Source organism: Elephantulus edwardii, unplaced genomic scaffold (genome assembly GCF_000299155.1).
Source record: "Elephantulus edwardii isolate Elephantulus edwardi_28Jun2011 unplaced genomic scaffold, EleEdw1.0 scaffold00028, whole genome shotgun sequence".
In the NCBI taxonomy this organism is placed as follows: domain Eukaryota; kingdom Metazoa; phylum Chordata; class Mammalia; order Macroscelidea; family Macroscelididae; genus Elephantulus; species Elephantulus edwardii.
The window spans coordinates 18,279,900-18,289,664 of record NW_006399778.1 but is presented as its reverse complement, the minus strand read 5'-3'; the positions used below and the strand labels follow the sequence as shown (position 1 = coordinate 18,289,664).

The following is a 9,765-nucleotide window of genomic DNA, read 5'->3' as shown; positions in this document are numbered from 1 at the left end:
ACCACGCCCAAGCGGTGGTCTCCAGAGCTGTCATGAGTATCTGCTCTGACCCAAAAAAGGGGAAGAAAAGGAGCAAACAAAACAGGAGTCAGGATAAAAGCATCAGGGAAGGCGCCAAAGAAGAGAAAGAGGCAAGAGGAGCCATGGAAAGAAAAGGCAGCCGCGCTCCGGGTCAGAGGAGCCTGCATACAGGCCTACAGGCACAGCCTCATGACCAGCACAGCCCACCTGCTCAACAGTGTCACTCGGACACCGGTCCACAAGGTGGTGTCACGCTGCAGCTGGGACGTCTACAACCACAGGGCTCAAGCCCCACGGGCAGCTGAAGCTGAGGGTGCCTGGTGTCTGTTTTCACACTTCCCTCTCAACCAGAGGCTGCAAGCAAGCAGCCTGCATCACTTTTTCACTTCCTGCAGCCCATGGTGTGAGCATCTGCACCAGCCTTTTCTGACTGCAACTACAGCCAGGCGGTTCCCCACCAAGCCCGTGAGAGATGCTCTCGGGATGATCACTGCTTCCCTCCTGTGGTCTCCTCTCTGTCCACTCCACAGCACCAGGGTCCCTAGTCTGGATCAGGTCATACTTAGAAGCATATGGGAAAGGAAGTGAGGGCAGGGCCACACTAAGACACCTGGGCACCAGGGACAGGGAGGTGGCATGGCCTGCAGCAGAGTATGTAGTAAAGGGTGTGAGCGATCAACAGTCTGTGCGTCATTACACCAGACATGCAAGCAATCTTCAAAAATGTCAGCAAAGTACACTGTTCCCACCAGATACAGGCGGCTCTTGCCGCCCTACTCCTGCCCCAGGGTGCGGCTCTTGCCGCCCTACTCCTGCCCCAGGGTGCTTTTCACTCCTCACAGTGTGTAGATCCCCTTCATTTCATCCAGCATTTGTTATCTGCACAATAGCAAAGAGATGAAAGCAACCCAAGTGCCCATCAACAAATGAATGGATAGAAAAACAATGGTACACTCACAAAATGGAATATTACATTGCACTGAAAACCAATAAACTTGTAGAACATTACACAACATACATAGGGAGCCTGGAGGACATGATTGTTGTTGTTAAGTGCCACTGAGTTGTAGACAACTCATAGTGACGCTATGAATGAAAGACCTGAACCCTTGTGTAACTTTCATGGTTTCTCCAAGTTCAAGGCAAGCTATTTCAGAAGTGGATGCCACTCCTGCTTCCAAGCAGAACATTATACTGAGTGAAATATCTCAATCACAAGAGGACAAATACTGCATAACACTGCTGTTCTAAAATAAGACTAACATAAGGGGAGGTTGGGGAGATAATAGGAAAAGAACGGATAATAAAATAAAAGAAAAATACTGCATTAGAACAGATGAAGAAATGTCTGAAAGGAATATATTAGGTGTATATATGTATGACAACAGTCTGGAACAAGGGGTGCACTGTGAGATGGGCTGGGGAAGAAAATGTGCAACAATGAAAAAAAAAACACACCAATTTAAAAACAACAAAGCCTGGAAAGGGCATGTAACTTGCCCAGGGACTAGCAGTCCACTCAGAGACTGATCTTATTTTCTGATAGGAACTCTGGGCTGTGACCAGCACCCCCTCACGACAAGCTCCAGCTGCTCAACTCTGACATCTGACTATGGGTTAGACCTCAAGTAGGACAGAGCTGGCATGTTCTTGTAATAACACACACCCTGGCCTGTCTCACCTGCAATTCATCTGTTTATGAAAGAGGCCAGGGGTGGGGAGAGGGGGCTATTTGCAGAATAGAAGCCCAAGACCTACAGTATATTGAGACCTACAGTATATTAAACCCATCAGCTGCTCCACCAGAGAAAAGTATTAAACTTGGCTTCCATAAAGATGTACAGCCTTAGAAACTAGGGCTACTAGGAGTTGGAACCCCCTCAAGGACAGTGAGTGAAAACCAGAATGCCTGTGAATAAACACAACTGAACACATGGCTCACACACACGGAGACATGCTCACAAATGAAGGCGAACAGTCTCACCCCTGCCTCTGTAAGGGCCACTCCACCGCCTGACCGTCAGCAGGTGGAGGGTTCCTTCCACAGGGACCTAGGGCTTCTGTGGTGATTGTGCACTACTTCCAGGCTTCACCCAGAAGAGATTCTTGAAGATTCTGCACTTGCACCCTTGGAATCCAGCCAATATCCTTTAGGGAAGTCTGAACTCCCTTACTGGAACGTATGGAGAAGCCTGGAGGGAACACAGGGAGATAAGAAGCCAACATATGGGGCCATCCAAAAAATCAAGACCCCAGCTGTCAGCACTCAGGCTCCCCAAAGGCTTCTGGTATGAGAGAGAGGCCCTCTCTGACAACCCAGTCCAGCTAGTGGAATGCTGCTCTGTGAATGACCTCAACCAGCATGATATAGGGCAAAAGAACTCTCCATCCATCATAAAGTGGAGGAGGAAAAAGGACGGATGATTTCAGCCATATGTTGTTAGGTACTGTTGAGTCAAGTATGACTCACAGTGACCCTATGAAAAAAGATCTGAACCCTGTTTTATTCTGCACCATCCTCATACTTCCTGACACACAAGAGCCAATTTGTAGCAGTCATGGTGTCAATCTACCTGGTTGAGGGTCTTCTCCTTCGCAGACCCTCCACCCTTCCCAGCATCATGTCCTTCTCCAAGGAATGGCCCCTCCTAGCAACATGCCCAAAGTATGTGAGGCAAAGCCTCATCTGTCTTGCCTCTAAAGAGAACTCCATCTCCAAGATCTATCTGTTCATTCTCTTGGCCCTCCATGGAATGCTCAGTGTTCTTCTCCAACACCACTGCTCAAAGGTATCAATTCTTTTCTGTCATCCTTATTCATTACCCAGCTCTCAGATGCATGGCCAAGTGATCGGAAAGACTATGGCCTGAATCAGACACACCTTACTCCTCAAACTGACATCATTATGCCTCATAAATGATTCATAACAGGTGGTAAAACTATGAAGAAAAAGTAGTCAACAAGAAAAACAATCAGGGTATGGTTCTCTGGGGATGAAGGAAAGGATAAGCAGGGACTTCAGAGATACTTCAGAGGTAATCCTCACTGCTATTTCTTCACTTGGGTCCACCTGGCTTATTATTTAAGCTACATGTGTATATTTCATATACTTTACAGGGAAGACATATTTGAAAATGTAACATAAATTTTAATAAGAAAACCGAGGCACAGATGCCAGATTCAATGCAGGTGCAGCACAGAACCTGTGAGCAAAGGAGCTCATTTCCAATCATGTTCTCACCGGGCTGCCCTGCCAGGGCCCCCGGACAAGTGGCATGACAGCAAGGTTACAGCAAGTTGCAGAGTGGGATTTCAGAGGATGGGCTGCAGGAAACAACCCTTTTTATTTGGTATCAAGCCCCTAAATGTCAGCAGGCAGATTGTCGATTTAAGAAAGGTTTCTGCTTGGCTCATGAAATCTCCTCAATTCAACCAAACCTGAATCTCAGGTGCCCCCATTAAAGAGCCTCTCGAACATGTCAAGGAACAAGGCCAAGCCTGGTCCACTGTCATCACCCAAGGACTCAGAGCATGGCTAACAAGCTTTATCTACCCTGTTATTTCAAGAAGCAGGGCAGCATCCAGGAGGAAACAAAATCTCAGAGGCAAGGCTAACCAGGCCTTGAATGCTGGCTCTGCTCATTACTTGCAAGTGACTTCTGCAAAGCTTCTTCATTAGCGAAATGAGGCTGATAAAGAACACTTTCCAGATCTGCTGTTGTTAGCAGCCACCAAATGTTAACCCTGGGCTAGTTAAAGAGTGGAGCTGAGCTTTGTAGCTTTGTTGTTGTTATAATTTCTATGAAAGACAGAAGCTTTTTCTCTCATGGTGCTGCTGGTGGGCTCAAACCAAGAACCTTTCAGTTAGTAGCTGAGTGCTTAACCACTGTGCCAACAAAGCTCCCAAATCTACTAGAGGATTAAATAAAGAGCCCGCCCAGGGCCAGGTACGTCATAAGCACCCAGCACACTATTACTGTTACCAGGAAAACACATAAACTTATTTGGATGGTTTCTATGTAATCTTTTACACGAGTGCACGCAGTAACTATGTGGTGACTTGACCTTGGTAAGAAGTTGTGGTTGTAACCCACTATTCCTTCTAAAGGCACTCTGGAAAAATCCAGGACCAAATAAGCATGAAGAAAGGCAGGGTGGGGAGAGGTCACTGAGCAAGACACATTCAGAGCAATTTTCTGTCAGGAAAGCACTTTGTATTGAACAACGAACTGTTTCATTACAGCTAATGTCACTCCCTACCGGGGAAAGCTCAACTGCCTGCCCAGAGCTCTACACAGTGCACAGCACCCAGCTCCATCTTCGAGGCAAATGAGAACCTGTCATATGCACAGATGATTAGCAACCATCGAAGCGGAGGCACGGCTTCTACAATGACACACAGAAGGAAGTCACTGGGTCAGGAAGCAACTGATGACCCACAGGAGCCTCAGATCCCAAACAGCAGGCCCAGTTCACAGAACGTGCTGTGCTGGCTCCAAGCCTGGATCGAAGGTAGCCCCCTCCAGTCCGGAGGCCCTGAGGTGTGAGAAGAATCATGTGCTCAGAGTTCTTGCTTTTCTGGAACTACAGGTGGCTCCTGTATGTAGCTCAGCACATACCAATTCAGGTCAAGGAAGTGGAAGTTCACGTCAGGTCAACCTTGCAAGCATGAAACCCACCTGCCCCCAACCCTGCCCTCCACTCCAGCTCTACAACTAACCCCCTTTTCAGGGCAACCTGGGCATGGAAACCAGGTTACAGCCATTCATAAAGACTGCACTGTCCCCTTGGTGCTACCGGTCCATATGTACTTTAAGAAACAGGGCTAAGAGACAAGACTAATTTCACAAACACAAAATGAGTGCTTGCTTTCCTAGGTATGCGGGCATTTTCATGCTAAATACACTGCACCGAAGCTACATTTCAGCAAGATCCCTAGGCAATTCTCATATATACATAAAAATGCATATACGTAGGCATGCAACTAAAAATGCCTAGGGATCTTGTTGAAATGTAGCTTCTGAGCCATTATATCAGAGGTGGAAATACACATTCTCAGCAAAGGGTTGAACCAGAATGAACCAGTTCAAATCTCTGGAGTTTAGTGGGGCTTAAGACAAAATAAATCAAATATATATTAACATCAGATGCTAAATGCTACAAAAATCAAAGCACACATGGTGATGGAGAAGCAATATTTTATAATATGGTGAAGGAGGATCTCTTCTGAAGAGGTGACATTTAAGCAAAGACTGATTGGAGTAGAAGAAGGTAGCATACAGCTACAAACCCCAAGACCATTCCACACACAGGAAGTGAATGCAAAGGCCAAATGCAAAGGCAAACTTGACCTTGGGAAAGGAAAGGAGTCAATGTGGCTGAAGAAGAGTTACAAGTTAAGTGAATGAGAAGGTAAGAAGAGATGCCGCTGGTAGAAGTAGAAGCTAAGATTACCTTAGATTTGGGAGCTGCTTCTAAGTGCAACAGCACATCTCTAGAGAGCTGAGATCAGAAAATAACACTCCTAAAGGGACACTCTGGCTGCAGTGCAGCAACTGCAAAGGGACAAGAATGGGCACAGGAACTGGACGACCGCCAGAGCGGAGCAGGAGATGCTGGTGGCCTGGGGAGAAGTAGTCAGAGATTTATTTATAGTGTAGGATGTATTTTGGTGGAGCTAACATCATTAGTTGATCAAACAGACATGACGTGTGAGAAAGAGAAAGGAGTGAAGGATGACACTAAAAATACCACACCGAGAATCTGGCCAAGTGCAAGGCCATTTAATGAGAGGAGGAACTAGGGTGTGGGAGGAGATGTAGTTGGTGGAAATCAAGAATTTGGTTTTGGCCTACAAAAGAGGTGGAACCAATCTAAATGCCTATCAACAGGCAAAGGACAAAAGAAACTGAGGTATCTTCACACCATGAAGTTATTATACATCACTAAAAAATTATCACGAATGTGTGAAATACAGCATACCACAGACAAAACTAGAACAAATTATGAGGAGTGACATAAGTCATTTTACAAAAGACAATTATGGTATAATAGTTCTAATACAAAAAACAAAGGAAAGGCATAAGCACACAGAATCAGTCTTGGGAGGTTAACAGTGATGAAGGCAAGGTAAATGAATAAATAAACAGGTAAGTTAGGAGAATGGGAAGGGGCAGGTGATACATAATAAGGGTTTGATGAGACAATATCATTAACCACATTGTTGTTGTTGTTATGTGCCGTAAAGTCATCTGAGACTCCTAGCAACTGTATGTACAGCTCTGAACCCTGCTCTATCCTGAGCCAAATTTATTGTCTCTGACACACCTACCCTCCTCACCCCAGTTATTGAGTCAATCCATCTCATCGAGGGTCTTCCTCTCTTACGCTGTCCCTCCACCACCCCTCTTTCAAGGACTGGTCCCTCCTTGCAACATGCCCAAAGTATGTCAGACGGAGCTTCAGAATCCTTGACTCCAAGGTACAGACACAGCCTGGTTTCACCATCTCCAGGATGAAACTGTTTGCTCTCTTAATCAGCTGTAATTAATGTTGTGAAACAAAACACATATGAAGGAATACAATCCAAGTATTATGCGTACATATTCACTCAAATTTTAAAAAGAAATGAAGGGGGTGACAAAGCTAAAATGGCTGCCTGACATGAAACCATCAGGAGTTAGTGTCTGGAGTTCCAGGGATGAATGAGAACTGGAACGAGAGATCTGGGGTCAGCAGAAAACAGATGGTAATGGTTGTCCTAACCCTGAACACTGCAGCAGGAGAGCACCCGACAGAAAGAAGAGATGAATCGACTCAGAATTTATGACCCCTGGCCAGTTATCTAACCTAACGCTGAACACTGCAGCAGGAGAGCACCCGACAGAAAGAAGAGATGAATCGACTCAGAATTTATGACCACTGGCCAGTTATCTAACCTAAGTTTTGGATTGCTCACTGTTAAGAAAAGAATACCAGCGTAACTGGTTGCCATCAGGTATCTCCAGCTAACTCACAGCAACTCCCACTGGCTCTTCTGGGTGTTCACCGGCAGGTTTTCCCAAGCAGATCTTACAAGGCCTCTCTAGATGGACCTGAACCATCAACCTATCAGGTAGCCGCCAATCATGCTAACTGTCTGCACCACCCACGGGATCCAACAGACAGGAATGGACCAATGGCATGAGCAGAAGTTCTATTCAGTCAAAAAGAATTTGGTCAAACTTCTCTAACACAAGTCTATGAGTCACAAACGTTAAAACTCAAAAGGCCAAAGCAAACCAAAATAAACCCAAGCTAGACGACCCCTGGTAAACTCCCTCTCTCATGACACTTCCAGCTCTTCTCAGACAACAGCAGAGGGCTAAAGCCTCAGGAAGGGAGTTGTTGGGCTAAAGGAACCACAGTCTGGCCCACAGCACAGCAGCGGGTCTCTGAGTATAAGCCTCGGCTGGCCAGCCTTTCCTTACTGAGGAACTTGGTCACTCAGGATAGAAAGCCTGGGGACAGTTGCCCACTCAAGTCCAATACGGCTGCACTCCGCGTCCATTTAGCAGGTTGACAGAATAAAGTGGGACATATTTACTACAAATGACCTCAGATCACTTCTGAATTGTTAGGCGCTGCAGGAGTTGGTAGCTCCCCAGGGCATAAGACCAGGTCTGAGCCTCCAGTCAGGGGTAAAGGGTCCTGTGATAAGGGCTGGAGGCTGGCCCCAAGGGCCACCCAGGATGATGAAGGAAGGTCCCTGAGAGAACATGGCCCCCAGCCACTTCTTGTAAGCCATGTGAACAGAGATTGGAAGCAATTCAGGCAGAGGAGAGCATAAGTAAAAGTGTAGTGTGTGAGACGGAGCCCAGGGGGAGGCAGCACATCTGGACAAGAAGTGGGTAGAGAAAGCAGCCTGAGATGCACCTGGAAAGGCACAAAGGCCCTCCACATTGATCCTCAGCTATAGGGTGTTCACATGACAGAACACGGTGAGATTCACATTTCTAGAAAGTCACTCTATGGCGGTGGTGTTGCTAGGTGCTCTGAAGTCGAGTTAGATTCATGAAGACCCTATGAACAAGCAACCTGAACCCTTCCCTATTCTGTGCCATCCTCATCATTTCCACAGCGGGGGGCGGGGCGATACCCCAATAACCTGAAAAAGGGGAGACCAGAGGGGAAGAACAAACTAGGAAGTCACTGAGACTTAGGCTCTCAGGGCAATGCCGCCCCAGTCAGGGCAGGTTTAACTGAAGCCAGAGTCCAGCACACACGTGCATGGCTCTTTCTGAGCAGCCTATGAAGTGGCTCTCTATTAAGCATCATAGAGTCCTTTGAAAGTTTTAAATACCTCTTCTTGGAGTAGCTCAAAGTCCTTAACCTTGGCCCTCTCTCCAGGGAAAGCTAAGCCAGGCTATTTGTTCTGAACTGTAAACCCAGCTGGAGAACACACACGTTAATCACACTGAAGAGAAAGTTTCCACAATCAGAGCTCTCAAAGTTCTTTGCTTCTATTTACAAAAAAAAAAAATCTTTAAGGCATTTCTTTTTTATTTTATTCTTTTTAACAAAACCTGGTGACTGAAAAACTGCTCAACAGGAAAAAATTTCTCATAAGGGAAATGGAAAATTATGGTAATTTGCACCAAGAATGTGTCACTGGGGAAAACTGTGTGAGCAAAAATTCCTTAGGGGGACAAAACTGTGAAATCCCCTAGAACAGCAGTTCTTACCCTTTTTCCCCTCAGACACAGATGAGGCCCTCTGACACTGTGGTTTACTGAACGCCTTTTCCCCGGCACTTCTGCAACAACCCCTGCCCTGGAATCAAGCCAGAGCTAGTGAAGAACCTCAGGCAGTCTGTGCCTCGGTGTCCTTTCTGGAAAATGGAGACACTGACACAAGTTTCTCCTTCATAAAGTCACTGTGGACCATCATCACTCCTATTACTACACACACACACATATAAACTCATGCCAGCAATATGGGTAATTTACAGGAAAATGGGGGAAACCAGTCCTCAAATCCTTGGCCTATCTTCTAAAACTGGATGTGAAAACATTCTAGGCAGTTCAGGCCCTCATCCTTCATGCCATTTCAACCTGAAAACAGAACCGGAAAGGCCCCCAAACAGTAATGCTTTTTGCACCCAGCTAACCAGAATATACAACCTAAGTACTTGCACTTGAGAGCAAAACCCATCTTTGTTTCTATAAATAACACGGAGACTTTGGAGAGGCAGCGAAGCTTTCATCAAGAAAAGACTTTGCTGGCCGCTGAGCTGGCCTCTGACACACACCAACCTAGGCAACGGTGGAAACACTACCCGTCCTGTGCTGTCACCATGCTGGGCAGTGGCTCTGAGCACAGAACGATGATTTTTTACAGCGTCTCACTAGGCTTTTCCCCCAGCCTTGGTCTGGAAATGCTACTGAAACCAGTTCAGTCTCCCCTAATAGATGAAGAGGAAAAAAACACATATGGCAATTCCCTTGAGACTAGTTAAGACTAAGAATCTGAGCACTTAACCACTTAAAAAAGCAGGTAAAATATAAATTATGTGTAAGTGGATACAAAAGATGCTGTAAGAGTCCCAGGCAGCACATGATTCCCATAGGGCACTCTCTTTCTGAGGCTGTCTCCTCATTAAGATTAGGTGGCTTCTAGGGAGCTCTGGTGGCCTAGTGGCAAGAAGCTGTGCTGCAATCCTGAAGGCGCAGTCTGAATCCACCAGATGCTCTGCTGGAGGAGGGG

The 9,765-nt window shown here is 46.3% G+C and overlaps 1 pseudogene; it reads left to right on the top strand.

Annotated features, from left to right (window-relative positions):
• The first annotated feature begins 210 nt into the window (after positions 1-210).
• LOC102863726 overlaps positions 211-9,765 on the top strand; it is a 17,195-nt pseudogene continuing 7,640 nt past the window's right edge.